The sequence below is a fragment of the Sarcophilus harrisii genome, chromosome 2 (genome assembly GCF_902635505.1).
Source record: "Sarcophilus harrisii chromosome 2, mSarHar1.11, whole genome shotgun sequence".
Classification (NCBI taxonomy): Eukaryota; Metazoa; Chordata; class Mammalia; order Dasyuromorphia; family Dasyuridae; genus Sarcophilus; species Sarcophilus harrisii.
This window is the reverse complement of record NC_045427.1, coordinates 107589229-107595228: the sequence shown is the minus strand read 5'-3', so window position 1 is coordinate 107595228 and position 6000 is coordinate 107589229.

Genomic DNA, 6000 nt, shown 5'->3' with positions numbered 1-6000 from the left:
GTTTTCTAAAGATATGAAGCCAAAAGAGATAGCCATTACATTGAATGAAAGAGTCTAGATTCAAAAAGTTCTTGATTGATTAGCATACTATACAAAAATTGGTTTAAAAAGATGATTATCTTGCAGAAGAGACTTGGGATGGTCATATCATATGCCTTCAATATCTAAAGACTAGTTGTGTAAAAGGGAGATTAGGTTTCTTCTGCCTTGTTCTAGAGTATATAAATAAGAGCAATGGGTATCTAAAAATAAGGTTGTTTGCTGGTATGTTTTTTTTTTTCCCCACAAACAAGAATGATCTGCAAAATACATTGAAGAATTTGCCAACATTTTTCTTTTCAGCTTTTATTGTTGAATTCTATTTAAAAAAGCAGTAATTTATTCTCTTCCATTTTTCCATTTATTTCTCCTCTGAAAAAGTTTGTGCCATAATCTAATGAATTTTCATGATCTTCTATATAAGTTTTTCAATCAGAATATCCTTTCTAGGGATTTGATAATATAGTGTTTTGTCTGCCAAGAGAACACAAGGAAAGAAAAATGAAAATTGTTTCTTTATGTGTGTGTGTGTATATTCATATGAGTCTGTGTATATTTATTCCAATCTCTTATTAAGATTTACATTAAAAGTTGCTTGGCAAACCAGTAACCCATGAAGCAATAGTCACCATCATGCCTTATTTTAAAACCTATACTTTGAATAGCATAGGTGTAAACAATATACCTTACTTGGAATATTGACCATAATGAAGCATCATATAAGTTTAAAATGGTATTAAGATTTACATTTAATTATCTGTGCCTGATTGACTTCTAATGTCATTATTTATAATTAATAGCCATTTAGACAAAGGGCTTCAGTACTTCAAAGATGTTTGTGTTTTAAAGTGGAACTTTCAAAATGTTTGTTCTTTAAATTTTTGTATTATAAATGGATCTTATCTTTATATGAAGTTCTTCATTTTTATAATCAATCATTCTGACCAACAGTATAGCAATCTGAGTGCTTCTTCCTCTTTCCACTGAATATGGTCTAAATTCAGCATCCCACAGTCATTTTTTTTTTTTTTTTTTTTTTTTTTTTTTGCTGCACTTAGAACTCCAGGATGTATATCTTGTTACATGAAAGAAAAAAGGATCATATTTCTCTCTCTCTTTTCTGACTTTATAAATAATTCAGAAAGCAACAACTTTGCATAAATGTGGTCCATTCTTGACTTAATATTTAGCTCTTCTTAGATCTATCTCAAAGAAGTTTGTGGATAGAAATACCATTCATTATTTGAAAGCCAGCAGAATTTCAATTTATTGCCAGCCTTGTTGTATTGCTAATTCATCTAAATTGAATTCAGCAAGCATTTATTAAGTGCTTGTGATATGTAATGTACTAAGCTAGATGTCTGAGATGTAAAAACAAATATGAAATTGGAATTCTAGGTTTGGAGTTCGGAAGTCCTAGGTTCAAATCCTATTTTTTTTATTTTAAAAGTTTTAATTAAAAAAAATTTCCCCCAAATACATTCATTTTTGCAAGATTTCAAGTTCCAAATTTTTCTCCTTCCCTTCCTTACTTTCCCTCCCCCAAGACAGCAAACAATCTGATATAGATTATACATTTATAATCATTTTAAACATATTTCCATATTTGTCATGTTGAACAAGAAAAATCATGCCAAAAGGGAAAAATATCATGAGATAAAAAGTGAAAAAAAAGGTGAAAATACTATGCTATATATAGTATACTATGAAAATACTATACACATTCAGCCTCCATAGTTCTCTTTCTGGATGCAGATAACATTTTACATCCTAAGTCTATTAGAATTGTCTTGAATCATTACATTGCTGAGAAGAGCTAAATCTATTATGGTTGACCATCACATAGTTTTGTTGTTACTGTGTATAATGTTCTCTCACTTCTACTCATTTCATGAATTTAGCATCAGTTCATGTAGTCTTTCCAGGTTTTTCTGAAATGAGCCTGTTCATCATTTCTTGCGGAACAATAATATTCCATTACATTCACTTACCATAACTTATTCAGCTATTCCTCGGTTGATGGGTCATCCAACTAATTTCTAATTCTTTGCCACTACAAAAAGCTGCTCCAAAGATTTTTGCACATATGGGTCGTTTTCCCTCTTTTATGATCTCTTTGGAATACAGATCCAGCAGTGACACGGCTGGTCAAAGATATTCACAGTTTTATAGCCCTTGGGCATAGTTCTAAATTACTCTCCAGAATGGTTGAATCAGTTCACAATTCTACCAACAAAAGCAGTTTTTCTATACACTCTCCAACATTTATTCTGTCATTTTAGCCAATTGGATAGGTGTAAAATAAGATCCCAGGGTTGTCTTAATTTGCATTTCTCTAATCAATAGTGATTTAAAGCATCTTTTTCCTATGACTATAATTGACTTTAATTTCTTTATCTGAAAATTGTCTGCTTCAAATCCTACTCATGAAAAATGCTATCCAACTCCAGAGAGAAAACTGATGGACTCTGAATGCAAATTGAAGCATATATATTTTTTTGCTTCTCCCCTTTTCACCCCTAGAATTGTGGCTAATGTGTAAATGTTTTGTATGACTTTATATGTTTAATGGTTATCATATTTCTTGCCTTCTCAATGGGTGGGGAAGAGGTAGAGGGAAAGAGAAAATTTGGAATTAAAAATAAAAATAAATGCCCTGCAAATTTTTCTAGGTGAACCTCATATCCTGCGTTCTATATCCCCTAGCTCTTGTTCCTTAGCTGCAACTTATGGCCTGTTTTTCTTAGTTTGCTTACCATTAGAAAAGTCACAGTAGTAACACTATATTTAAGAGTTCTTAGAGTTCTAAGAACAAACACTAAAAGAAGAAATTGAGGTTATGGGAGGAAGAAAGGAGAAGTGGAGAAATTTCAAGTTTTGGGTAAATGGGTCTGGAAGCCTGGCTGAATAGGCAACACTTTTGTTGACAGCTTAAACGCTCTATTTTTCACTTAGGGAAAAATCACAAAACCATAATGATTAGACTCACTGCAGATCTATGTTCTGTAATCTCAACTAGACTCTCACTGTGGCAAGGCAATCTTTTTAAACCTCCCCATTTGTCTCACTATCTCACTAATCACTCAAACCCTCCCATAAGTGCCCACCCCCCCCGACTCTCAAATAGGTTCATATTTCACTGAAAAATAAGGTCAATCACAAAGAGATTCCTCTTCTGTCATTTCTACTATTATAATATCCCTTGTATATGGCTTTTTCTTTCCTTTGACCCTATTGCCACCTTGGTGCAGGCCTTCATCATCTCATGTTAGACTGTTGGAATGCCCTACTGGTCTCCCTGCCACAAGTATCTTCCTACTCTTGATCTTTCTATAATGTGCATCTAAACATATCAATTCCCTACTCAATAAACTCCAGTGACTCCTATCATCTCTAGGACCAAATATAAAAATCCTGTTTGACTTTTAAAGCTCTTTATAACCCCAGTCCTTTCCTACCTCTCTGGTCTTCTTACCTCTTACTCATACCCCACCTCCCCATCCTCACCCTGTGATCCAATAACATTGGTCTCCTTGCTGCTCTTTGCACAATATCCTCTGTCTTGTGACTCCTGGCATCTTTATCCCCAGTGCTTTAGCAATGTGCTCAGCATATAGTAAATACTTAAATGTTTATTGGGTAACTTCATACCCTATAAATTAGCAAAAACAACCAGAAATAATAATATTGAGGGGATGAGGGAAAAATAGGCACATTGTTGGTGCAGTTGTGAGATGGTACAAGCATTTTGCAAAGCAATTTGGAATTCTGCAAATAAAATGACTGAAATGTCCATAGCTTTTGAACCTGAGACTCCATTACTGGGCTTATAACCCAAGGAAGCCATTGAAAGAAAAAGTTTTCATCTAATTGTGAAATATTTATAACAACACTTTCTGTGATGGCTAAGAATTGGGCAGGGGGCGGGGGGTGGGGAGAAGTAGCTGCCCATTGATTAGGGAGTGTCTAAACAAATTTTGGTATATGAATGTAATGGAATATGACTGCACTATAAGAAATTATGTATGTGATGAATACAGAGAAGCATGTAAAGATCTATATGAATGACAGAGTGAAATAAGCAGAACCAATAAAACAACATACATCATAATTACAACAATGTAAATGAATAAAACAATGACACATTAAAAAATTAAAAAAAATGTAACAAAATTATAAAGAACAAGTGGCACTGGATTGAAGGGATAAGTGAAGACACATGTAACCTATCCTTTTGTACAGGTAAGAGGTCCCACAGGTGTTATTTATTTATTTATTTTGGCTTTCTCAATAAATTGATAAGTTGTGCTTTTTTCCCCCTCTCTTTCTAAAAAAAAAAAAAAAATATACTATTTATCATGGGATGGCCCTCAGAGAGGGGAACAGGGAAGAATACACGTGATGCTATGGTAATGTAAGAAATAGTAAACTTCAATAAAAATTATTTTAGGGGCAGCAAAGAGGCACCAGGGATAGTGCATTGGTCCTGGTCAGGAAGATCTGAGTTCAAATTTGACTTCAGACATTTACTAGCTGTGTAACTCTGAACAAGTCACTTAACCTTGATTGCCCCTCCCCCATTTAAAAAATGTTTACTATCTAACTGCTCTTCACAGCAAAAACTATTGTTCTTTCTATTAGAATAAAAAAGATTAAGAAGTACTAAACTAGAAAAAACAAAAAACTAACTTTCAACAAAGCAAAATTCTCAAAGTTTACAAATACTTTTTAATGGAATCTGACCATATGGAAATTTAAGGAAATTTGGAATGATAAATGGGCTATCAGATTATCTGAGTGATGCTTCTTAGAAAAAGAGAGCCTTAATTGTACACTATTTCAAAGTCGGATTCTTTTTGTACAGCAAAATAACTGTTTGGACATGTATACATATATTGTATTTAACTTATACTTTAACATATTTAACATGTATTGGTCAACCTGCCACTTGGGGGAAGGGGTGGAGGGAAGGAGGGGAAAAGTTGGAACAAAAGGTTTTGCAATTGTCAGTGCTGAAAAATTACCCATGCATATATAACTTGTAAGTAAAAAGCTATAATAAAAAAAATTATAAAAAAAAAAAAAGAAAAAGAGAGCCTTGAGCCAAGTGATTAAGATGCACCAAAGATTGTCAAGAAAGAAGTGAGCATTCCAGATAGACCAGCAGAGCTACTCAGTGACTATGTTTGTATTTTCTTTGCCAAGTAAAATGACCTTTGGACTAGAAAGGACTGAACAAAAATGACTAATAGAGAGTTGATATCCAAAATAAATAAGGAGATAGAAAGAGAATACATACTTGCCCTTGATAATTCAGGTCTCAAGACCTAGATGAACTACATCATGTGTTCTGAAAGAAAAAGAAGATGAAAATGCTAATTCTGTTAATGATACCTGAGAAAATATAGAGTACAGAAAAAGATGCTACAGGATGGAAAAGAAGGCAAATGTTATCTTAATTTCCAAAAAGAGGAAGAGAATGGAATCTAAAAACTCTAGGTCAGTGATTTTAATTCCTGGGAGAACTTTAGAATGTGTTATTAAGGAGATGGTTCATGACTATTTAGAAAAGACAGTACAAATCAAAAAAACCAATGATTTGGCTTCCTCAAGAACAGGCCACACCACACATACCTTTTCTCCTTTGTTGATGGGGTTATTAAATGTTTTTAAAGCAATGCTGTTGCTATAATCTACCTGAATTTTTAGCAAAGTATATAATACACACACACACACACACACACGCATATATACATGTATATATATGTATACATATATATAATATGCTATTCTTTTTAGAAAAGACCAAAAAGTTACATGAAGATGTAGTTAGATGGATTTAAATTTGATTTAATGGGAAAATTCAAAGATCAGTCATTAATAGTTAAATATTGCCTTTGAAGATATTTTCCAGTAATCTATGCTGGACCCTTTGTTATTTAACATTTTTATCAATGACTC